The sequence below is a fragment of the Rhinatrema bivittatum genome, chromosome 1 (genome assembly GCF_901001135.1).
Source record: "Rhinatrema bivittatum chromosome 1, aRhiBiv1.1, whole genome shotgun sequence".
In the NCBI taxonomy this organism is placed as follows: Eukaryota; Metazoa; Chordata; class Amphibia; order Gymnophiona; family Rhinatrematidae; genus Rhinatrema; species Rhinatrema bivittatum.
In genome coordinates, this window is record NC_042615.1 from 393,986,254 (window position 1) to 394,013,588 (window position 27,335).

Consider the following 27,335-nt stretch of genomic DNA (forward strand, 5'->3'; position numbering starts at 1 on the left):
AAATTGAAAACTGATTGCAATCAAGATTACAATAAAAGGCAGGAAAAAAAGCAATGGAAAAGGAACTACCAATTCAATAACTGCACAAAGTTCTTGTGAGCCACTAATAGCAATCTCAATCTTTGATAAAACCTATACTGCACTAACAATAGCTACTTTGTAAGCTTTCACATTAGATAGCTAATTTACATTATCAGTCTCTAATCTTATCTTTCTTCCTTTCCAAGAACTTATTAATATGTTTCATCTCATATAACTCAGCAGGGAACCAAGAATTGCCTTAACTGAATCTGACACTTTTTCTTGTATTAGCATTTTTTAAAATCTGCATTAACTTCCCATTCCAACAGTGTACTAGTTGCTTAGAGGGCTATCAACATTTAAAATAAGTCCCTCTACCTTATTAAAGTAATCCTCTTCTTGCTTTGCGGCCACCTAATTGGAGAGTCACAGAAATGTCCCAGAACCACATTTTCTCTCCTAGATCTCTCACTTGCTCTAAACGCATCAGACTTCAGCTCTGGGGGTTGACGTTCACTGGTAGGGAAGATGTATATATCTCCAGGGCCCTTGGTGCAATGGTGGGCATCTGTATCACAGTCACTCACTTTCACCCCAATCTGAATCACTGGTCAGCTTGTACTCACATGTAAAAGAGTCATCTTGATGAAATCAGCATCCAAAATATGGAAAGGAGTCAGCTATTCAACTCAAAAAAAACAAATTCCACACAAGTATGGCAAAAATCATAAATAGCATCAGGAAAATCATAATCACAAAAGCCACAGTCTCTTTATCCATGGTAAATGATCTATAGCTCCTCTACCTTCCATTGAACCAGTGTCCAGGCAAAAACATTCCCCAAGAAAGGTGGGATAATTGTCTTCTTCCACTAGCATGTGCTAGAAGAGAACAAAAATCCCCAAAAAATCTGTCCCTCATCACATGGTTAAGAACATAAAAACATAAGAACATGCCATACTGGGTCAGACCAAGGGTCCATCAAGCCCAGCATCCTGTTTCCAACAGTGGCCAATCCAGGCCATAAGAACCTGGCAAGTACCGAAAAACTAAGTCTATTCCATGTTACCGTTGCTAGTAATAGCAGTGGCTATTTTCTAAGTCAACTCAATTAATAGCAGGTAATGGACTTCTCCTCCAAGAACTTATCCAATCCTTTTTTAAACACAGCTATACTAACTGCACTAACCACATCGTCTGGCAACAAATTCCAGAGTTTAATTGTGCGTTGAGTGAAAAAGAACTTTCTCCGATTAGTTTTAAATGTGCCACACGCTAACTTCATGGAGTGCCCCCTAGTCTATCTATTATCCGAAAGAGTAAATAACCGATTCACATCTACCCGTTCTAGACCTCTCATGATTTTAAACACCTCTATCATATCCCCCCTCAACTGTCTCTTCTCCAAGCTGAAAAGGCCTAACCTCTTTAGTCTTTCCTCATAGGGGAGCTGTTCCATTCCCCTTATCATTTTGGTAGCCCTTCTCTGGACCTTCTCCATCACAATTATATCTTTTTTGAGATTGGGCAACCAGAATTGTACACAGTATTCAAGGTGCGGTCTCACCATGGAGCGATACAGAGGCATTGACATTTTACGTTTTTTTCACCATTCCCTTTCTAATAATTACCAACATTCTGTTTGCTTTTTTGACTGCCGCAGCACACTGAAATGACGATTTCAATGTGTTATCCACTATGGTGCCTAGATCTCTTTCTTGGGTTGTAGCACCTAATATGAAACCTAACATAGTGTAACTATGGCATGGGTTATTTTTCCCTATATGCATCACCTTGCACTTATCCACATTAAATTTCATCTGCCATTTGGATGCCCAATTTTCTAGTCTCACAAGGTCTTCCTGCAATTTATCACAATCTGCTTGCAGATTGTGATAAATTTTGTATCATCTGCAAATTTGATTACCTCACTCGTCGTATTTCTTTCCAGATCATTTATAAATATATTGAAAAGTAAGGGTCCCAATACAGATCCCTGAGGCACTCCACTGCCCACTCCCTTCCACTGAGAAAATTGTCCATTTAATCCTACTCTCTGTTTCCTGTCTTTTAGCCAGTTTGTAATCCACGAAAGGACATCGACACCTATCCCATGACTTTTTACTTTTCCTAGAAGCTTCTCATGAGGAACTTTGTCAAACGCCTTCTGAAAATCCAAGTACACTACATCTATCGGTTCACCTTTATCCACATGTTTATTAACTCCTTCAAAAAAGTGAAGCAGATTTGTGAGGCAAGAGTCTCTTTCCAAAATAGGAGCTTAATGGCAGTCTCAGCCCACTGTTGACTGGTTGGGGGAATGCAACCAACCACCATCAACCTCCAGCTCTTCTAACAAGGATCGAAACTGGCCCTTGTGTCAGAAATTGGTGAAAACTGTAGAAAAAATCTCCAGTCACCAAAAATACTCCAATAGCACTTCACTGATGAGCAAAGACCTACTAAAAACGTCCTCTCATGAAAAACATCTCCATCTCTCACTTTACCAACCTAGGAGGGTCTCCCTACTTAAGTCTCTTCAAGCTCACCTTCCCTCTTAATCTCAGCATGCTCACTTAAGAATATATAAGGAGCAAGACCCATCCCAAAAAGGGGCATCAGCATACCACTAGGAAGCAGTCAAAGATGCAAAGATATCCCCAAAGCTGGTCATAGGGACAAATATTTGGTAAAGAGGGGAAGTCCCCTTTACATTGAGAAAACCGAGGGATCAATCTCTTAAAACCTGACAATGCATAGCCCTGTTTCTCCCAAACAAATAAAAAGTTATTTAAAAAAAAACGTCAATCCCTATAATTTAAGCTTAATTAGGTGATGTTCTTACCAGTATACTAGGATAATTTCAACATAAGAGATGCTCCTAAAGATATCTCTACTGCCTGTGCTTCAGGCCACTGCTCTTCCCTTGCCAGCTGCCCTTCCTAAGACAGATGCTTACCCTCAGTCAAGGTGAAGTTTGTGTCTTTTTCTTTTCCCTGGAGATATCCTGCAGCATCTCCCAGACAGCTTGATGCCAAAGTGGACTGTACAGCAGGACCAAAGGTCTCTAGAATATCACTTGGGCCTATATAAGTAGAAGAATGAAAATATGACCTGAATCCCCACTATAGCAATTGATGTACAAGGTTGTTTTGAATAGCTGGATATACTTTTTTTTCACCAAATTCCCCTGTGATATACTCCTAAACAACACCCATTCATCCCTCTTTGGCTACCCAAACCATCTCCCCTCATCTCCTCATTTATGTCTCCCCCATCCGCAGGGTAAATTTTGCTCCCATCCCCTCAAGACTAAGGTTAGTAAGGAAAAATCCTCTTTGTCAGCAGGTGAAAAACCTCCACCAGAAATATTTGGACTTGTTTGAGCAACCTGTACCTATTCCTTCTTCAGGCATGCTTGCTGCAGTGTCAAGTCCTCACAATATCCTTCTAATCCACTATTCTAGCCCAATCAGCCAAATGGGTCATCATATAACTTCTCCAGTCCTCTGCTGGTGTGCATATATAGCTGGTGCAAGGGTATTAGTCACCCTAGGAGAACTTTCAGCCTAACATGTTCCGCTTCCATGTCCACTTGTTCCCTGAGATTGTTATAATTAAACTCATGATGACCGCCACTACCACTCCTCCAGAATAATCCTGTAAAACACATAATTGGGCATAAGGAGGACAATTTTTAAATGTATTTATGTGGGTAAATACTTATCTATCCAGGTAAAGGGCTTTTGAAAATTATCCACCCTAAAAGTATGCCTGTACGTTCTCCTTGAAAAATGAAACAAAGCCCATAGGTTAAAGTACACACTGACTTTGCAACAAAACATACGTGTTGAAAATTACTCCATACTTTTCTAAATATTACACTTTATCGTATATATATATATATTTATATATACATAAGTTTGCTTTGAAAATTCCTGAGTAAATGAGCTAGAAAGCACACAAACTCACCTGCACAAAGTTATGCCAGTTCTATTGAGAGCGTAACTTGCGCAGGTGAAGTTACACACTTTGAGGTAAATTTTAAAAGTTGGGCACATGCCAAAATTGGAAGATGTGCATTTATATAGGACATGCATGTCCACACAATTTTAAAAGCTGCTTACATGCGCGCACATCTCCCGATACATGAATATCTCACTTTGAACGGAAAAGGGGCATGGGTGTGAGTGTGATGTGCATGGGGCATGAGCATTCTGGGATGGGGTCAACAGATGCACGTGCAAGTACCTATGCAATTGTTTGCTCACTCAGGTCCAGTGCCGTGTAACTTTACTTATGCTATGGAGAAGGTGTAAGTTAAAAAAAAAATCTATGAGGGGTTTAAGTGGTCTGGGGTAACTGGGGCAGTGCAGGCTAAAGAGCTAGGGGAGTTTGGAGGAACTAGCTCTAAACTGGGAGAACTGGTGGATGAACTGAGGTAACTAGTCATTGCATGAACGTGCACCGTTCTAAAATTTCCCCTTGTGCATGTTGCAGGCATGGACCCTTGGACCAAGGTGGAGTTAATGCAAGCTGCAGGGAGAAGCCCTGCAGGTCCCCACCATGAGCTGGTGGAGCTGGCTACAGCAGAGGTCCAACTGGAGCTTCACCTATACTAGCCCTCGTTCCCCTTAGATGAACCCTTGGGTGCCGAGGCCGGCAGATCTTAGGCACGGGCCTCTGTTGACGAGGAGAAAGTCCATGGAGACAGGCAAGTCACAGGCCAGGGTCCAGGGCAGGCTGGGTACAGGCATAGTTGTGAGACAGAGTGGTCAAGGCAGGCAGCATTCAGGCATGGCCGAGAGTCAGGCAGAATGGCCTGTGATAGGCAGAGTTCGAATGTAGTCAAGAATCAGGTGGTGGTCAGTGGCAGGCAGAGTTCAATAATAATCAAGAGTCAGACAGTGGGCAGTGGCAGGCAGAGTTCAGTTGTAGTCAAGTATCAAGCAGGCCAAAGTAAAAAAAAAAGAGATCTGTCCGAGGGAAGAGGGGATGGATAGGTAGACAGGGAGGTGAAGAACAGCACAGGCCAAAGACCACAGGACAAAGACAAAGAACTCAGAAGGGAAGACTAGGGACTGCCAAGACAAAGACCAGGAAAGCAGGAACGAAGACCAAGAACACTCTGAGGTAAGATAGTTGACCTATTGCCAAGGCCTGGATCATAGGGAAAAGGACCCTTTTATGGACTGAAGGCAGTAATATCATCTGTGAGTGCCGTGGAAAATTTCCTGTCGCAGGCCATTTCTGTTTGGAGAGAGGGCGCGTGCTCCTAGAAGCAGCATCAGAGAGAGTCGGTGGCTTCTTGCCACTGGTGGCCTTGGCCTCCTTTGAGTGCAGCAGCCTGCCGCATCACAGTCTGAGAGGCCTGAAGCGGCATCGGCGCTAGAGGTAAGAGTGATGATTCATGGGGCTGACCCATGAATTGCCGAACCCAACAGTGTGGCTCAAACCTGACTTTATACAGCTGACTTTGCAAAATTGCTTACCCACGTATGTGTGTGTATGTTATAAAATTGCCATGTCTCTGGGTGTGCACCGACGCACATGTGTACATGTGCGCCCGCATGCCTATTTAAAATTTACTGTCTTCAAGAGTAATTTTCAAACAAATTTTTGTGGTCCCATATACACGTGTATATGGCTATGTGGTTATCTATGACAATATTTTATAACCTGTACATATGAGGTATGTGCACAGTTTATAAAATATACGCATGTCTATCCCCAAACATATGTATGTATGCATGGTTATGTGTCAATACATGCAATGCATTGAGCGCACATATTTCAATGCATTGAAAGTATTTTTCATGCCTATTTTTAAAACATAAGCACGTATATTTTATGTGCAAAAATAATTTTGACTTTCTTTCTTAAAACCCTGTTTATACATGGAAGTTGGTGTATTTTAAAGCGCGCACTTAATTAAAATCACCCTTGTCTCCCGCCTCCAGGTCCCTACCAGGATTGGCCGCCACAGTGAAACAACATCATCAAGCATTAGAGACACTGGCTTCTTCAGTGGAAGATCTGCGCTCCCAATTACAAGGTACAGCAATGGCCAACCCTGTGGGCCTCTCGGCTACCATGCTTCCCAAAGCATCTTTGGCACTTCCTGCACCTCCCAGATATACTGGGGATCAACACTTCTGTCGTGGTTTCCTTAATCAGTGCTTTATGCAATTTGAACTGCAACCCTCATTGTTTTTGAAGGAGATTACGAAGGTAACCTTCATTCTGTCTCGTTTGGAAGGGAAAGCTCTGGCTTGGGCTTCTCCCTTACAGGAACGATCTGATCCCATCCTCTCCAAGCTATCCGATTTCATTGCTCTCTTCAAGCAGACCTTCAGAGACCCAGGTCATCTGGCTATCGCCAGCCATAGTCTACTCCACCTCCGTCAAGGGTCAAGGACCCTCTCCAAATATACCGTGGAGTTTCGGACCTTGGCCATCTTCCTAGATGGACTCTCTTGTGCTCTGAAAGATGAGCTCTCCGTCTGTGAGTCTCCTACATCTCTAGAAGACCTGACCTTCCTTGCCGGTAGGATTGATCATCGCCTCCAGCAGAGATGCCTAGAAGTAAAGGTTCTACGCCCTCCTTCAGCACGTACCTCAAGCGTACCCAGCAACCCAGTGAAGAACTCTCCACCACCTCCTTCCACAGTGAACCCATGGAGGTGAATCGTGGCCACTTGTCTCCGACTGAGCATCTTCGTCGCCGGAAGGAGGGTCTCTGCCTTTACTGTGTCCCGTCCGGCGGGGAAACTGCAAAGTCTGAGCCCGGCGGGGGTCCCGAGCTTGGGCGCAACTGTTTCTGGCCATCAACTGTTGCCTCCAGTTTCTTTGGGCATCAAGGCCCACACCTTTGCTACGACTGCGCTCATTGACACCGGAGCGAGCGGCAGCTTCATTATGGATGACATCGTCAAACTCTTGAATATACCTCTCTGACCACTGGAAGTGAGCCTTTGTATTGCTTCCATCCAGGGAGACCATCTCCCCGGTCTCATTACTCATCAGACAGTGGCTATCCATCTCACTGTGGGTACCCTCCACGAAGAGATGTCTTTCTATGTCTTGAAGCGTTCAACCCATCCAGTTATCCTGGGGTTGCCCTGGCTCCAGACCCATGAACCCAAGTTCGATTGGCAATCCCTGCAGTTGGTACAGTGGGGCTCTAAATGCCAAAAGTCTTGTCTGCATTCCATTTCTCATGTAAATCCTGTTCTCAAATCCATTACCTTACCTGGCTTGCCTCCGCAGTATTCTGACTTCAGTGATGTGTTCTCTAAGCAGAAAGCGGATACCCTGCCCCCATTACGTAAGTTCAACTGTCCTATTGAACTCCTTCTGGGCACCTGCCTCCCAAAGGCAGAACCTACCCACTGTCTCAGCCTGAGACCCAGGCTATGTCTGAATATATTAAAGAGAATTTAGAGAAAGGCTTCATCCGTCCATCTGATTCTTCTGCTGGTGCGGGGTTCTTCTTCATGAAAAAAAGGATGGTGGGCTATGTCCCTGTATTGATTACAGGGGTCTCAATGCTATAACTCGCAAGGATCGATAACCACTACCCCTCATCAGCGAACTGTTCAATCACCTAGAAGGGGCACGAATCTTCTCCAAGTTGGACCTGAGGGGTGCGTAAAATCTGGTATGCATCCAACCTGATGATATTTGGAAGACAGCATTTAATACAAGAGAAGGTCACTACGAATATGTAGTGATGCCCTTTGGGATTTGTAACGCTCCAGCTGTCTTTCAGCAACTTATGAATGAAATCCCTCCACCACTCAGCCAGCTGCATCCAGCTTCCCCCAGATCCCAAGACACATCCAACTGCACTCAGTAACAACCCATCAACGTCCAATACCAATTCAGCCACATCCAGAACATTTTCAACACCATCCAGCAATCCAACTGCACTCAGTAACAACCCATCAACGTCCAATACCAATTCAGCCACATCCAGAACATTTTCAACACCATCCAGCAATCAACTCTACTGCATCCAGGACCCAGTCAACTATAATCAGTACCCACTCAGCTGCAGACAACAACTACCCAGCCACAACCAGACTCATCCATCCAGAACCCTCCCCTGAGCGCAGAAAGACGACGTATTGGAAATAGAAGATATATATAAAAAGAAGAACCAAAAAGAAATCTTGTACACCTTAAGGACCCCTAGAACCAATTTACATAGCTGTGAGGACATTCACGCTAACTTTACACACTCAAGGACAACTCCTCATCTAGAAGAATACCCCGCAACACACCCTCTGCATTCAACCACCTCTATAACATGCCACCTCAATTTACCATCGTTCCTACCATGATCAACCGGCCACGCACATACAAATCACTCATTCCAATCATGATCTCACCGACCACCCAATTTCTAGGACTCACACTGTTCACCATCATCCTTTTCAACGCTCAATCTCTCACTAACAAAATGCTGATACTTAACGACCTTCTTCAAGACAATAATCCAGACTTCTGCGCCATAACTGAAACATGGCTCAAAACATCAGACATCGCCCTCCTAAACCAACTACCCACTCAAAGCTACGACCTCTTCTCCATTCCAAGGAAAAAAAAAAGAGGCGGAGGTATTTTCCTTGCAGTAAAAAAATCACTGAGATTTACTCATCAACCAATCATCTCATCAACTAAAATAGAAATAGGCCTCTTTAAATCCGAATCTCTGCAAATTCTCTTAGTCTACGCCCCCCCAAGCATCCTAGAATCCAATACCTCCCCTATTCTGGAAATCATAGCAACCCATCTAAACTTAGACTCACCAGCCATTATCCTGGGAGACTTTAATCTACACGTGGATAAGTCTCCTCTCTCCCCCAACTGCGAAGCCTTCCTAACGGCCATGACAGCCTTGGGTTTCAAACAACAAATTAACGAACCTACCCACAAAGTGGGTCATACATTGGACCTTATCTTTACTAACACCGGTATTGACCTCCCAAAACACCCGGAATGCAACAAAGTTCCATGGTCAGACCATTCTATAATCTCCGCTGCGTTCTCGTTGTCAAAACCGACCTATAACCACCCCCCCCCCCCTCCCACCTCAATCATTCCTATACAGAAAAACATGCCCCTCTGAGCAACTCGCAAAGTTCCTAGCCCCAGATCTATCCAGCATCGACACCACCACTCCCAACGCAGCCATACTATCCTGGTCTAAAATAACTGAATCTATAGCAAACACACTATGTCCTCTAACAACAAAACATATTAAACACAAGGCAACAAAGAGGCAACCTTGGTTCAATGAGGAACTACGAAAACTTAAACAGTCTCTACGACAGAAGGAAAAAAAATGGAGAAAATCCCCGTCACCTGCATCACTAGCTGAATACAAACGCACCCTCCACCTCTACAAAAACAGCACACTGAAATCCAAAAGGGACTACTACTCCAGTAAGATCCACCACCTCATATTTGACTCGAAAGCTTTGTTCAACTACGTTTCCAATCTCACAAAAACCTTGGCTCCAGACATCCCTATGGACACAGCACAGACTAAAGCAGACGAACTGGCTCACTACTTCAATAGAAAAATCTCTGACCTGCTCAAACAGTTGACACCAAACCATAATCCATCACTCAATTCATCATATCTCCACCCAAACAAAAACTCTACGCTCAACTACTTCGATCCCATCTCTACTGTTGAAATTCAAAAGGCTCTGAAGAAAATGAAACCATCAACTCACCCATTCGACCAAATCCCCACAAAAATTCTCCTTCTAATCCCAGACACTATTTCCAAAACCCTAGCTGACATAATTAATTGCTCCCTAGCCCAGGGTATCTACCCAGATGACCTCAAAATGGCATCGATCAAACCTCTACTCAAAAAACCAAACCTTAACACCAATGATCCCAGTAATTTCCGCCCCATCTCCAACCTCCCGTTCATAGCAAAAGTCATGGAGAAACTAGTAAACACACAATTATCCAATTACCTTGAGGATCACCAAATACTGTCCCCCAACCAATTTGGATTTCACAGAGCAGCAAGCACGGAAACGCTTCTACTCTCCCTCACAGACTTCCTGTTAACCGGCTTAGACAAAGGACACGCCTACCTTCTAATTCTACTTGACTTTTCGGCGGCATTCAATACGGTCAACCACCACATTCTACTAAACCAATTGGCAAACATCGGAGTGCAAGGCACTGCACAGAACTGGTTCAAAACCTTTCTGGAAAACAGAGGATATAAGGTTAAAATCCACAAGAAAGAATCTCAGTACCATCCATCTTCACTAGGGGTTCCACAGGGCTCCTCTCTTTCCCCCACCCTTTTCAATATATACTTGCTCCCACTCTGCCACCTCCTCACCAAACTAAACTTGAAACACTTCCTATTCGCAGACGACGTACAGATTGTAATCCCCATAAAAAAATCCATTATAAACACATTAGAATTCTGGAACAAATGCCTGACTGAAATCAAACTCCTCCTCAACAGTCTTAACCTTATTCTAAATGCCTCAAAAACAGAATTCCTCATTATAGCACCCGAAAACAACAACATCACCACAAACCTACCAGCCAACCTGCAAACCTCGCACGTAAGAGACCTAGGAGCAATCATCGATAACCGCCTAAACCTTAAATCATTCATAAACCAAACAACCAAGGACTGTTTTCACAAGTTATACATCCTCAAAAGAATCAGACCACTGTTCCACTCACAAGACTTTAGAACAATTCTACAAGCAATAATCTTCTCAAAGCTGGATTATTGTAATTCTATTCTACTAGGTCTCCCTGCCGCTCATACAAAACCCCTTCAGATGGTGCAGAATACAGCCGCCAGAATTCTGACCAACTCCAGAAAATTCGACCACATCACCCCCATCTTGAAAACCCTTCATTGGCTTCCCATTCACTACAGAATCATGTACAAATCTATTACCATCATTTTCAAAGTCATACATCAACTCGCACCATTAAATCTACAAATACCACTCAAGAAACACACCTCTGTCAGACCAACTAGAGAACACTACAAAGAATCACTTCATGTTCCAAAAGCCAAAACATTCCAACACAAATCTTTCGAAGACAGAGCTCTATCCACAGCAGGACCGCGCCTATGGAACTCCATCCCTCCAGAGCTTCGCCAGGAACCATGCCTACCTACTTTTAGGAAAAGACTAAAAACCTGGCTTTTCAAAAAAGCCTACCAGAGTTCAGATTGATCCAGGTTCCCTTTCAACCACCAATTGTCACCCCTAACCTCCTTCTTCCCTCTTTCCTAGTGTAAACCCCACCAGCCCATACCCCACCCCTTCCTTGACTTCATTTAGCCCTCGACATCCTCTTGACACAGATCCTTTATTGCATACTATGTAAATATTCACTGTAAATGCGTTTTACTATGTAAATATTCCTGTCCCTTTTCTCTTTTTTTCCTCCTATCCCAGTTGGTAATTTCCTTGTTCATTGTAACTATTATTTTCTGCACCAGTTCAATTACCCTAGTTCTATGTTTATTACACGACTTGTTAAATGTAAACCGACTTGATGCAACCTTTGGTCGTGAAAGCCGGTATAGAAATTAATAAATAAATAAATAAATAAATCTTCCGAGATCTTCTGTATAACTTCGTAGTAGTATATTTGGACAACATCCTGATATTCTCCAAGGACTTAGAGGCCCATCGTGAACATTTCTGTACCATCCTTCAATGTCTGAGAGAAAACCACTTGTACACCAAGCTGGAAAAATGCCTGTTTGAGCGTAATCGCTTACCCTTTTTAGGTTACATCATTTCTGACTGCGGATTTTCAATGGACCCAGAGAAAGTCCAAGGTATCCGTGACTGGCCCCAGCCAGTAGGCCTCCAGGCCCTGCAACGTTTTCTTGGTTTCACCAATTATTACCGAAGCTTCATTGCTAATTACTCCTTCATAGTTGCCCCACTGACCGCTATGACGAGGAAAAGGGTCAACACCAGGGTATGGTCACCCAAAGCACTTGTGGCCTTCCAGATGATTAAGGAGGCCTTCAGCTCTGGCCCTTGTCTCCACCACCTGGATCCCAGACGTCCATTCATTGCGGAAGTAGATGCTTCTGCGATCAGCGCTGGAGCCGTTCTGAGTCAACACTCTCCCAAGGGCAAATTAATTCCCTGCTCTTTCTACTCTCATAAGTTTTCCCCCACAGAACAACGCTACACCGTGGGTGACCGTGAACCCTTCGCGGTCAAGCTTGTACTTCAAGAATGGCACTCCTGGTTAGGAGGGGCGCAACATAAAATTACCATCTTCACTGACCACAAGAATCTTGAGCATCTCAAGGAGGCTCAACTCTTGAATCCTCGTCAGGCCTGCTGGGCACTGTTCTTTGAACGATTTGACTTCAATCTCTGTTTTCGTCCTGGCTTCAAGAACCAGCATGTGGATGCGCTATCCAGATCCTTTGAACCTGAAGATGTTCCCGAAGTTCCTAGCTTCATCATTGACCCTGCTTGTATTTCTCTGGTTGCTACTACCACAGTCCTGGCTGGGAAGACCGTTGTGCCTCGTAGGCTACGTAAGCGAGTGTTAAGATGGGCTCATGACTCCAAACTGGCAGGTCACCCTGGTCATGCAAGGACCTTGGAATTGCTGTGGAGGCACTATTGGTGGCCTAATATGGTGCAAGACTCTTGAAACTACGTGGACTCGTGTCCCACCTCTGCACAACAAAAGCCACCCACAAGAAAGCCATGGGGCTTACTTCAGCCACTCCTAGCACCCTCTGAGTCATGGTCCAGCATCTCGATGGACTTTATTACTGACCTGCCTCCTTCCCAGAATAACACGGTAATCTGGGTTATTATCAACCGCTTTTCAAAGATGGGTCATTTTATTCCCTTGCCGGGCCTTCCCTCAGCCCCGGAATTGGCAAAACTCTTCTTAAAGAACATCTTTCGCCTCCATGGACTCCCCAAGGAGATTGTCTCTGATCGAGGACCACAGTTTGCGGCCAAGTATTGGCGTTCCTTATGTAAGAAGTTTGATATCTCCTTAAGTTATACATCAGCCTACCATCCCCAGGCCAATTGGCAGGCCAAAAGGATCATTCGGACTTTGAAGACATTCCTTCGTTCCTATGTAAACGATCAACAAAATGATTGGTCGGACCTTCTTCCCTGGGCTGAACTGTCGCACAACACTCATGTTGCTGCAGCCACTGATGTTTTCCCGTTTGCGGTGGTTTTTGGATGGCACCCTCAACTGCCTCTTCCTGTTCCTTCGACGGTCCCGTCACCAGTGGCACAATCCATGGCTCAGACTATTCATCAAGTTTGGACCCAAGTAAAAGAGCGTCTCTCGCAAGCTGCTAAACGCGCTAAGCACACCTCAGACCTTCACAGACGTTCTGCTCCACTCTTCCGTCCCGGCCAAAAGGTGTGGCTGAGTGCCCGACATAGCCAATTCAGACTCTCTTCTCATCGTCTGGCTCCGAAATATATAGGACCTTTTCCTGTGATCTGAAGAGTGGGAGCTTTCTCATATCAACTCCAGCTGCCTCGTTCTATGGGTATCCATAACACGTTCCACGTGTCCTTGCTAAAACCATTGGTGCTCTCCTGGCCCTCACGCAGAGCCCCTCCTGCTCCTCGGGTATCTGCAGAACCTGACTCTTCCCTCCAGGTAAGAGAGGTCCTCGACATACGGTGACATCGAGGCAAGTGGGAATACCTCCTCGCCTGGGAGGGTTATGGGGCCGAGGAGAATTCGTGGGAACCATCACACAACATCCTTGATAAGAACTTTTGAAGGAACTTTTGAGGAAAGACTAAAGAGGGTAGGACTTTTCAGCTTGGAGAAGAGACGACTGAGGGGGGATATGAAAGAGGTGTTTAAAATCATGAGAGGTCTAGAACAGGTAGATGTGAATCGGTTATTTACTCTTTCGGCTAGTAGAAAGACTAGGGGGCACTCCATGAAGTTAGCATGGGGCACATTTAAAACTAATCGAGGAAAGTTCTTTTTTACTCAATGCACAATTAAACTCTGGAATTTGTTGCCAGAGGATGTGGTTAGTGCAGTTAGTATAGCTGCGTTTAAAAAGGATTGGATAAGTTCTTGGAGGAGAAGTCCATTACCTGCTATTAAGTTCACCTAGAGAATAGCCACTGCCATTAGCAATGTAACATGGAATAGAAAGTTTTTGGGTACTTGCCAGGTTCTTGTGGCCTGGATTGGCCACTGTTGGAAGCAGGATGCTGGGCTTGATGGACCCTTGGTCTGACCCAGTATGGCATTTTCTTATGTTCCAGGTAGGGGAACATACCTTTGGTTTAAACACTAAATTGTTCTGGCAAAAATGCACCTGTTGCATAAAGAGGAGCATATAAAACCCCTCTCTCAATATTGAGGTCTCTCTCTTCAACAATCTTAAAGTAGTGACCTGCAATAGTCCTTGGTTTATTGACAGGTTGGTGGAAGATTCTGCCTGAGGTGTTATCGGGCTTTGGTCACTAAGTCTTCGTCCTTAGAGCCCAGTGGAATGATGGCAGCATGACTGCCCTTCCCAAACCACTGCAAGCTGGGATAAACCAGAACGACTCCAACCTCCTTGCTTAAGCTGTTGCAGGGGAGATTCTATCATGAGGCAGGGTGAGTCAGCAGCCTCAAGCGGCAGAATTTTTAAGCAGCAAAAAGTGTCCCTTCAAAACACCTCTACCACATCCACTGCCTCACCCTGTCTCCAGAGTCAAACATAGGATCAGGCAGGGATAAACCCAACCCCTGCCCAATCCACTCTGTGGTAACACACATACCCTAACCCTGGGCAGCAGGAGTCACATTTATCCCATCATCTCCTGCTACTGTGGAGCCAGTCTCACAGCTTTTACCACAAGACTGGCCCTTGGCAGCAGGAGATGAAGTCGGGTTAAATGCAACTCCTGCTGCCCACAACTGGCAACCTAAGAGAGAGGAGGAAGCGGTGGCTGACAATGGACCCCATCCTATTGGCGGCTGAAAAAAATGGCTTAGGCCCCATAGGTACGGGTGGGTGACTGCCTGTATGTGTATGCAGGTGGGTGACTGACTGCCTGGGTAGGTGGGTGTTTGCTTGTATATGTGTTGGATGGGGATGAGAGCCTGTGTGTGTATATGAGAGGGTGGGTGGGTAAGGGTGTGTGAATGTATGAGTGGTGGGGGTGGGGGGGTGTGTATGAGAGGGTTGTGGGGTGTGTATATGAGTTGGTGGTATGTGTGTCTATATGAGAGGGTGGTGGGGTATGTGTGTGTGTTTATGTGTATATATGAGATTGTGATAGGGTGTGGGTGTGTGTATATATATGAAAGGGTTTGTGTGTGTGTGTATGAGAGGGTGTGTATGTGTATATATGAGAGGGTGTTTGTGTGTGTATGTATTTATGTTTGTGTATGAGAGAGAGTGCCTGTGCACATGTGTGGGCGTGTGTGAGAGTACCTATATATATATGTGTGTGAGAGAGGTTAAAGTTTGTGTACCATCCACCAATCTATGACAATCTCAGGAGGACTGGAAATCTAAATTTCCCAGGTATGGAGAGTGGGTGATTTTTTTTTTCTTGTTAGTTTTAATTATTGGATGTGATGTATCTGCTGTTTTTAAATATTTTATTAGTGTTTGGTAATATTTTAAACATTTTTATATGTGTTTTTAATTGGCTGAATTTATCAGCAGATTTGACATTCTTTTTATTGGTAGTTTTAATATTTTATATTTCTTGATGTGTTTTCCTTGCTTACAGCGTTTGGCTTCTTGTGATTTCTAGTTCAGTTTTTGTCTGCACATTTCAATTTACATTTTATGATCTCTATTTTGTATTTAGTGAGAGTCTATCTGTGTTCTGTTAGTGTGACTGACGCTTTAGGTATTCTGCTAGCATGTAGTTTCTGTGTAGGGATTTACAACAACCTGGCTTTAATCTGTTTTCCTAATAGAAGATGCATTGGTGTTTAGGGTCTGATGTAATATTTGCAGTATGTTTTTTTCAAGGGTTGAGTGCTGCCAATTATGATATGGAAGGTTTACTATATTAGAATTGTAGTTCAGTTTATTCCTGGTTTTCTGTGGGCCAAGTCTGTTGCGCATCCTGGCCGTGTGCGTGCCGTGACCGTGCCTGCTCACCTCGTGCTGCCTTCAACGAGCTCCGGTCTCGCCGCTGCTGCCGGTTCCCGCCATCCCCGTCGTTCACCACGGCCGTCTCCAGCTTCCTCCACACCGCAGGCCTCGCAGCAGATCTCCCATCGGGGCTCTGCGTCTTCGGCCACCTCGGCCCTGTCCCTAGGCAGGCACGCGCGCGGCTAACGTGCTCCAATTTAAAGGGCCAAGCATGGGAACACCGATGGGGGCGTAGATTGATGACATCACCTGAAAGTCCTCTTTATAGCGAGGCCCTGTCCCCAGGACCTTACCTTGGCAATCGGGTCGACACACATTGCCGTGTTGTAGTAAACTTACCTAATCCTGTTCCAAGTGGCTCCTTGTTCCAGCATCTCCTCGTTCCAGCGTCTCTGTGTGTTCCTGTATCCTTACTCAGGTAGTACCTAATCGGACTGATCTCTGGTATGGACCTCTGCCTGCCTGACCATTCTTTTGTCTGCTGCCTGGAACTGACCAATGCCTGCCTGACCATTCTCTTCATCTGCTGCCTGGAACTGACCACTGCCTGCCTGACCATTCTCTTTGTCTGCTGCCTGGAACTGACCACTGCCTGCCTGACCAGTCTCTTCATCTGCTGCCAGAAACCGACCCTCGCTTGCCTTGACTACGCTCATACTGACCTTGGTATCTGACCCTTGCGCTTCACTCAGACACTCTCTTCTGGCCTACTGTGGCTACCAGACCAACCTGCTTGGAATCCACCCGCAGCCTTCACCAGACTAGACCCACAGGTGCTGCCTGCCTCACCCGGAGAACCTTTCTGTTCTGTTACTTCTCTGAGGTCTCCGGAGCTTCCAGTTCGGGTCTAGTCCATCCTCTCAGCATTAGCCGCGCACCTTTGCTCGTGGTGGGCACACCCCTCCGCTACCTCTCCGGGAGACCATCTGAGGCCCACCTAAGTCCAGGCGGTCTGGGTACCCAAGGGCTCAACCTGCAGAAACCCCGGACTGTTATTGGCGAAGCTCCAACTAGCCTCTGTCTCCTTTTGTGCTCCACCTCCTGGTGGTAGGCACTCACTGGGTTCGACCAGAGGACCGTAACAATCCTGTACCAGGCCAAGGGTCCACCTCCAGCGCAACAAAGTCCACACCCAATGCACTTTACCATAGGCCTAAAACCATATGGGATCCAGTAAACCACCTTGGTTACTATGAGAAAGGTAGTTTATATTAACTATTATTATTGAAAATGTGTTTTTTTGCAGTGTATGCCTATATAATATATATGTTGTAAGTGATATTTTTATTTCAGAAGATTGTACTTTGATTTTGCCTAGGGCATCTAATATCCTTGTATCAGCCCTAAGAGAGAGTGTCACATACACAGACTCCCACCATTCACCAACCTCTCACACCCTCAGGGGGCAGATCCTGGAGAAGGGTGGGAAGCAGGCAATAGGGAATGGAGGCGTCCTACTTCTAGACCCAGGGGGAATGAAAGGCTCTAAGACTTATCTAAGGCATCTAATACCCTTGTATCAGCCCTAAGAGAGAGTGTGTCACACACACAGATTCCCACCATTCACCAACCTCTCATACCCCGCCTCATTCAACGTTTCTCCGAATCCCGAAGACTGAGAACAAAAAAATAACAGGCCCAAAAACTGAGTGGTTAGAGCAGTGGACGGCAAACAAGGGAAGCCAGGGTTCAAATCCTATTGCCATTCCTTGTGACCTTGGGCAAGTCACTTCTCCTTTCATTGTCTTCCCCGTGCCTTGGCCCTCAGTGATTTCACATGCACTGGGCCATGGGGGGGGGGGGGGGGGGAGAGGGGGCACCATTTTATCCTTTGCCTCAGGCAGTAAATTGCTTTGAGCTGCTCCTGATTACAATACCAATGGAAAATATAAAATCATTGTTGTAATCCTCACATCCCCTGTGACATAAAAACAATCATGTCAGAGATAGGGAAATGCAGAATAAATAAAGTAAATGTAAATGTGTCCAAAATTGGCAAGGTTAGCCCTGCACTGGCAGTGCCAGCAAGAACTCAACAAGTAGTCCCAGGATAGTAAACCATGAAGAGATCAAGTGTGGAACACCCCAAGGCCATAAAGAAGTCATCATTTAACAGCAACAGTGCCTCAAGTGGCAAACTGGCACCAAAGCTGGCATTAGCATCCTAAGTCAACATGAAGGGGGAACAAAGCAGAAAAGGTGGCAGTAAATCCTCCAAGGCAGGCATTGATAAAGAGGCTAAGTAGCATACAGAGTGACTTCAAGGTGTAAGGTCTAGTTATTATCACACTTAGCACATCACAAAAGATGCTCAAGAGAAACAATTTTGATATATACCGTACATGGGATAAAACTTAGAGTGGTGACAGAGATTTCACGTAAAACCAGAAAATCAGGAAATGGAACAGGCTGAGGGCAGCCCAATGATGTGGGAAATGTTGTCTAAATAATGCAGCCCTCACTACTTTCCTGAAAAACCACCCCACAATCTTTAGAGAAACCATTGTGATGTACTAATTGTGATAATAACCTTTATATTTGACAAACCCATTCGAAAAGAAAATCTAAATTCCACCCTGCACCTTGGGGGACTTTGTGCTACTTCCATGCACAGACCTTACACCTTGGAGTTCCCTTTGCCATTGTATCTTGCTGGCATACACCAGAGCTAGCACCGAGGCTGGGGGAACTGCTTTGTACTTCTCATGGTGCTTTGGACCCTTCCTGCCATTCTTTGTGCTACTTGGCACCTTTATCAGTGCCTGCCTTGGAGGTTTTACTGCCACCTTTTCTGCTTTCCCCATATTCATGCTGCCTTTGGATGTGCTAATGTCATTTTTTGTGCTAGTTTACTACATGAGAAATGAGATGCCATCAAGAGTTTATGGCACTGTTGCTGGTGCCCTCTTTTGGAACGTTGGGGTGTTCATACCACTTTTTTTTGCTTCTTTGCTCTTCTTACAGTGACTTGGTAAAATCCTGCCAAAGCTGGTACCTCTTTGCCCCTTTATGGAGTTGTAGGCTATTCATGCCACTTTTGGTGCCACTTTCCAGTCTCAATAGTCTTTCTAGGTATCTTAGAGTTATTTCTCCCTTCTGTTGATTTCTTCCCACAAGTTCTAAGAGAATTGATTACAAAACCCCTATTCTGAAGCCCAATATAGGCTGAAAATTACCTGTATTGCTTCCTCCATTGACTATAATGGCAAAAAAAAAAAAGAATCAAACTAAAAAACACATTTTATTTTTTGTTTTGAAACTAAAGAAACAAATTAGGGTCCAAATGAAATGTGTTTTAAAACAAAATTAATTTTTTCCTGTTCAACATGCATACTTTTAAAAAAGATCTTAAAGCTTGGCTACTCAGCCAAACACTCAGACAGTAAGGGATAAGACTTCAGTCCACACCCTTGGCGTGTCCCACCTTGGGCATGCAATCTCCCTCCAACAACTACCACTCTGACTCACAGAAACCTTCTTGATTTTTTCTCTGTATCAGCTGTCCCCTTACATGCTTAGAGCACAAATATATACCTAACTATATTGTATATTTTGATTGATATTAATTTATTGTTCAGAACCAGTTTCTGTTTTCTCTGTTAAATACTTTTAATGTAACAGGTTGTTGTAAATGTAAACCGGAGTGAAGGCAACTTCTGCTATACCTCGGTATATAAAAAAAAAAAGCTAAATAAATAAATTAATAAATACATACATACATACATACATACATACATACTAGGGATGTGCAGCAGGGTGGATTTGTCCCATTCGGGATTCGGATTCGTAGGGGCCCAAATCCATTGCATCCATTCTCGGGAGCCCCCGATCCATTCATATGTCAAAAATACATTCGTTCCCCCCAAAAAACCCCATCCCAACCCTTTAAAGCAGAGGTGGGCAATTCCGGTCCTCGAGGGCCGCAAACCAGTCGGGTTTTCAGGATATCCTTAATGAATATGCATGAGAGAGACCTGCGTACACACTGCCTCATTTGTATGCAAATCTATTTCATGCATATTCATTAGGGGTATCCTGAAAACCCGACTGGTTTGCAGCCCTCGAGGACCGGACTTGCCCACCCCTGCTTTAAAGTTATTTATCTACAACCCCCCCCCCCCAAGACTTGCCAAAAGTACCTGCTGGTCCAGCAGGGTTCCTGGAGCAATCTCCTGCACTCAGGCTGTCGGCTGCCGGTATTCAAAATGGCACCGATAGCCCCTGTGACATAGTAAGGGCAAAGGCTATCGGCGCCATTTTGAATACTGGCAGCTGCCGACCCGAGTGCAGGAGATCGCTCCAGGACCCCCGCTGGACCACCAGGGACTTTTGGCAAGTCTTGGGGGGGACTCCTGACCCCCCCAAGATGTGCCTGGGGGGGGACTCCTGACCCCCCCAAGACTTGCCAAAAGTCCCTGGTGGTCCAGCGGGGTCCTAGAGCAATCTTCTGCATGCGGGTCATCGGCTGCCAGTATTCAAAATGGCGCCGATAGCCTTTGCCCTTACTATGTCACAGGGGCTATCGGTGCCATTTTGAATACCGGCAGCCGATAGCCCGAGTGCAGGAGATCACTCCAGGAACCCCACTGGACCACCAGGTACTTTTGGCAAGTCTTGGGGGGGGGGGGGTCAGGAGGGTGGGGGGTCTATTCGTTGGTGATTCGTTGTATTCATGGGGGTTCGTCATACATTTTGGAACCCCCACGAATACAACGAATATGGTATATACGTTGTGGATTCACAATATGTCAAAAACGAATGCACACCCCTAATGCTTACCCATAACCAATATGATATGACTACTGCTATAACAGCCTATCCTGTCCTGCAGCCTCCAAATCAGCATTCCTACAGTAATACCCGCCACACCACTCCCTGTTCACTCTTCACTCTCCCTTTAGTTTTGCTACAGCAACATTTGCTATGAAGGTCCTACATCTGCAGCTCTTCTCCAGCATGAATCACCTTATTCTTACCCTTCCCCCTCACCAGAATTACTATAGTGAATGCCTTTCTGCACTGATTCCTGGATAACCGGACTCATCCAGTATCAGAGTTGTTAATACCACGCTGTACCTGCTAAAGAAATGTACAGCATGTGAAAATAATCTCCATTATTCCCCATATTGTTCCATACAGATGTACTGATTTTCAAGTGAGGCATTTCTACCTCTCAGTGGATATTGCCTGTGATCATCTACAGCATGCCATTGTACTTTCCATGCTGGGATGAAAGAAAGAATGGCAATTACACACAGTGCAGTTCCCAAGGAGATCTGCTACCTGCAGTCCTTGTTGTTTTCCCATTAATTCATCAGATCTCACCTCTCCTGGCTAAGACACTGATGGGAATGGTTGCTTTAAAATCTATTTTAAACATGAAACTGGAGCTGTATGTTTTATCTACATGATTTCATTTGAATTAAAGATTCAGTTTTCAGGTTTTACTCTCTCATTTGTATTGTTAAATCAATATTTCATTTCTTAAACCAAATACTATTAACAATTTCTATATATTTCAACTAGTTTTATAGCACTTTCCTACAGACTTCATACAAAGGCAGCTCAAGACCTCACTGGCTGGGGGCTAAAATGGAAATCTCCTTTGAGATTGAAAAAAGGAAAAGCTGGCATCAGCAAATTTGCACCCGGCACTTAGGGCCAGATTTTAAAAGCCCTGCGCCAGCACGCCTATTTTGCATAGGCCGCTGGCGCGCGCACAGCCCCAGGATGTGCGTAAGTCCTGGGGCTTCGTAAAAGGGGCGGGGAGGGGCGTGTTCAGGAGCGTCTCCGGGGTCAGGGGCGGTTCGGGGCGGGACCGGGGGCATGGTGCTGGCCCAGGGGCGTGGTCGAGGCCACCTTTTCTATACCTATCTATAAGACAATATAATAAACTAAATAGCCATCAATACTAGCATAAGCTAAAGCATCTGGCCTCCAATGTCCACTGTATGGCCTTCCAGACAGACCAGGCTATGTAAGCACCTGTGTTTTTTGCTAGAACTTCTAATTAATTACAGAAAGTGCAACCTGCTAGAGACATCCAGCTGCTAGTTTGATTCTGTCATTACAGTATGAGTGAAATAGCTACTATTATTAGTGATACTCCCAGGTCCCTTGTGTACCCTTCCAGACAGACCTGGCTACACTAGTGTTTCCACTAGTAGTTCTAGTTATTACAAAACTTGCAGCCTGCCAGATATACCCAGCTGCTAGTCAATTTTACCACTGTAGTCTGTCAAACTAAGCCATGTGGATGCTTGTGCTACTGCTAGGACTTCTAACATTTCATATTAACTTCTTTGCCATAAATTCTGGCAATTCCATGTTGAATCAGGCAAATAATTCATTTAGTTTTTCTGCTATTTCCTTGTCCTCCTTGAGCACCCTTCTTACTCCTCGGTCATTTAGCAGTTTAACTGACTCCTTCACAGGTTTCTTGCTTCAAATGTACTTGAAAAAGTTTGAGGCTGGAAATGAAAAATGTCAAAGCCATGTACGTGGGTAAATAATGATTTTCACGTGAACATTGGCTGTCTGAGAATTGCCTACCCTCATTGTGATAATCACAGGGTAGCACCTCCTTGTGATCACTGAGATGGATCTCTGTGCTCCTCTATACAGTATACAGAAGACTGCAAGGGGTTACAAGTGAGACCTTGCTTCTATGCCCTTGGTTGCAGCCTCAGGCTTACCTCAGGGCCAGGAAGCTAGTCCGGACTGGCAGTATCACCTCCTTGTGGAGAAGGGTGGAAAAGACACTATTACTTAGGGCTGTGGGGTTGGCTACCCCTCTTTTAGGCCCATAGGTAACTGCAAGACCAGTTAAGTATCTTCATTCTTGTTCTGTCTCAGGTATCCATGAATTGTGCTTTTTCCTCTGTTTCTGTGGGCAGTTCCAGTTCCATCGGCTCTGGTTGTTCCCAGCATCCTCATTCATCGGCCACTTGTGCCTCAGCTCCAACCCAATCAATGTCACCTAGGTTACTGCCTGGAAGCCCAGGCCCAGCACCCTCCTACCTGTTTCCTGTATAGGCTCCCAGGTCTCCTGAGTGGAGTTAGGCTTCCTGGTAAATGTAGTTTTCAGAGGTTTAAGGAGGTTCCTGAGCCTCTTCATTTTTTTTTGTGCCCTGTCTTCCGAGTGGATACCTATCCTGTCAGCTGTCTTCCGAGTGGATACCTCCTATCTATTATCTCACTGATCATCACATACCACCACCACCCTTTTAAAAACTTGAGGAGTCCTGTGTACTTTAGCTACCTCCATTTCTCCTTGTCTAGATAGGGCATCTGCATTCACGTGTTCACTTGCAGTCTTATGTACAACATAACATTTGTATGTTTGGAATACTAGATACCAATGGGTGAGGTGGTTGTTGGTGTTCCTCGTTTGCTGGAGCCATTAATAGGACATGGTCTGTTACTAATTTGAAGCGTCACCCTATTAAACAGTAGTGGAGGGCTTCAATAACCCATTTAATTTATTTTATTTATTTAACACTTTTCTATACCGACCTTCATAGAAAAAAACCATATCGGATCGGTTTACATCGAACAGGGTAAAAACTGAAGCGACAACTAACATATTTAATCATTTAATCGCTAAGCACTCTTTCTCGATCGTAACAGTTACATTCATGGTCCAGTAGCTTTCGGTTTAGATACATAACTGAATGTACTTCGTCATCATGAATTTTGGGTAAAACAGTGCGCAGACCAACTCCTGAGGCATCAGTCTGCAGAATGAATTCTTTCTGGAAATCCACCCCTTTTAACAACAGCTCTTGTCATAGGGCTTGTTTTAAGTCCTGGAATGCCTATTCTTCTATTATACCCCATTGTACCTGGTTTGGGCTATCTTTCTTAAGCAGATTTGTAAAAGCGCTAGTATGATCAGAATGCTACTCAGGTGGTGATAATCCTTGATGCTAGCTTTTTTATCTTGGAGTGGCTTAACTACCCCATGCCCCACTATGTGCCCCAGATACTGGACCTCTCTTGCAACTAAAGTACATTTTTTTAGATTTGCTGTGAGTCCAGCCTGGTGTAGAGATTCTAACACAACCTCCACTCTGGGTAGGTATGTTGCCCATTCTTCTGAGCAGATGAAGACATTGACCAGGTAGGCGGCTGCGAATTGGCAATGTGGGTGTAGGATGATATTGATCATTCTTTGACAGGCAGCAGCCTTGTGCAAGTCAAATGATATGAGGAAAACTGATATAACCCTTAAGGGCTGGCAAAGGCAGACTTTTCTTTTGCTGCTGGTTCTAGAGGAATCTGCCAGTAGCATTTTGTGAGGTTGAGGGTGATAATGTATTGGGCTCATCCTAAGTGTTCCACCAATTCCTCTGTTTTAGGCATGGGGTAGACATCAAATTGTGACATAGCATTGACCTGGTGGAAGTCATTACAAAATCTTAGAATCCAATCAGTCTTTGGGACTAGTACAATGGAACTGGACCAAGAGCTGGAGGATTCTTTGATCACTCCCAACTGTAGAATTTCTGCTACTTGTTGCTGGACCTTTATATGGCTTGCCTCTGGTAACCGGCGTTGGTGAACTACTTTCACAGGGGTGGTAATAATATCATGGAAAACTAGCTGGTTTTGGCCTGAAAATGGGGAGATGATGTCCCTGTTCTGGGAGACCATGTCTTGGACCAGGCCTCATTATTCCCTAGAAAGTCTTGGTGCTATTCTAACTTTACCCCCTTGGTACATCTCAGTTATTTGGGGTCCCAATTCCAGATCTTCCTCCCCTGGACTGAGTAAGGTCTCTTTCTCTGCCCATGGCTTGAGAATGTTTACATGATACATTTGTGTGTGTCTGGGGCCTAGTTTCACTCAGTAGTCCACAGGGCCTAGCCCTGGCCCCTGCCATTTGGCTAATAATTTATTGGGGGAGGTGCTTAGTAGAACCAGAACCTTGTCATCTTCACTAAAATGTCTTTCCAGTGCCAAACAGTTGTAATAGATGTGATGTTTTTCCTGGGCCCTTCTCAGGTTGTCAGCCACCAACCTGCATGCTTGTTCTATCTTATTTCTATGCTCATTCAAGTAAGAGAAAGCATCTGCTGATTCTGGTGTGTAAGCTTCCCATTCTTCTTGTATCACATCTAAGGGGCCACTGTGTTGTCTTCCAAACATCAGCTCAAAGAGAGAAAAACCTGTGGAGGCTTGTGGGACTTCTCGGAAGCAAATAGGAGTAAGGGGAATAACAAGTCCCAGTCTTGAGGGTCTGTGCCTAAACATCTCTGCAGCATTGCTTTAAAGTCTTTTTGAAACACTCAAAGAGACCGTCTGTCTACGTCCGATAGGCAGATGTGTGAACATGCTTGATGCCAAAAGCATTCCAAATCTGCCGTAAAGTTTAGGACATAAAATTAGTCCCTAGGTCGGTGAGGACTTCCCTTGGAAAACCAATGGAGCAGAATATATTTATAAGCTCCCATGTGATTGTCCAGGTGGTGGCCCTACAGAGTGGAATAGCCCACAGGTATCATGTAGCATAGTCTAAAATGACCAGAACAAATTGGTAACTCAGCCTTCTTTTATCTAAGGGCCCCATTATATCTATGGCTATCCATGCTATAGGTTCCTCTACTATTGGCAATGGAATTAGGGGAGCTCATGGAGAGGCTTGAGGGTGAACCTGTTGACATAAACAGAAGTCTCTTACATCTTGGCAAATCCCTGGCCAGTAGAAATAATGTTTTATGCGGGTCTGGGTGTTATATATTCCTTGGAGCACAGCAAGGGGGAAACTAAATACTTCTCTCATGATTTGCTGTCTAAAACTAAGAGAGACTAATAACTGCCTCTGCAGTTTTTGGGTCTGAGAACCAAATCTACCCTATACAACAAGCTAGATTTTTGTTCAAAATAAGGGTTGCTCATTGTTACTTGTTTATTGATAGCCTTTCCTTCATTTATTACAACTTGTCCCTCACAGATTTCAATGTGTCATCCTACCCCTATGCCCAACTTAACTGGGGGTCTTCATCTGTAGGGAGAGCAGCTATCTCCCTATCCTGTTTGGGTGCTTGTGTTAATAGCAGTGAGCCTCCCCTCATCTTATCTCCCCTTGTTTGGGCCTTGGGTTGTCTACCTCTGTCAGTACTTGTGAACAAGTCACTAACCTGAAAGGACAAGGTTTCTGGTATTCAGTGGGCATGATTTGGGGTATATTGGCTTGGGGCCTTTCGAGTACCAGGGACTCATGGCTGACTATCAGTTGGGATATACTGGCCAATCTGTATCTAAGATAAGCTCAAATTGGAGACCCTTCACCACTGCTATTTGTAATTTCTCTCTCCTTTCTTGGGTATCTACTACTACCTCTTGAGTATGGTAGTATTGGGGGTGTCCATATATACAATGCACCAGTATCTTCCCGTTCTCCCCTGTTGAAGCTTACCCCCTTTCTGATTAGATATGAGCTGCTGACTAAATTGCTCTGACATCAGGGACTGATTAGCACTCAAATCTATCAGAGCTTGCGTCCATTAGCCCTCCACTCGTATGTCATGGATAAAAGGGTTAGTTCCCTGGTTCTCAATGTCTTCTGTCTCCACAACACCTGCTGAAAAAGAGCAATTGGTGCTAGGCCAGTTTCTTCTCAGGTATCTCACTCTTCCACATCCATAGCACTTAACAGGGGCTCTATCACCACTTCCTGGTTTTTCTCCTCTAAAACCCCAAAGGGTTATCTCACCTCCCAAGGGGTTATCTCCATCGGTGTTGCCCCAATAGTTAAGGTAGAACAATCCGGTGGTTTTGCGAGACGGCAAGGGATGCTTGTACATATGTATTTTCAAATTTATGGGCCAGCATATTCAAATCATGTTTAGCACTAGATAGCCAGATAAGTAGGATGAATCCAGTTATCTAGCAGCCACTGAATATCCAGATACCGGAAGAGCCAGATAGTTAGTGGGCAAGCACTGGGTGGATCAGGATAATGCTATTCAGGGGCAGTTCTATCATGAGGCAGGGCGAGGTGTCAGGCTCAGGTGGCAGAATTTTGAAGCGGCAAAAAATGTCCCTCCAAAACACTTCTACTGCAGCTGCCACTTCACCCTGCCTCCAGAGTCAAACATTGAATCGGGCAAGGAAAAACCTAACCCCTGCCCGATCTGTTCAGTGGAAACACACA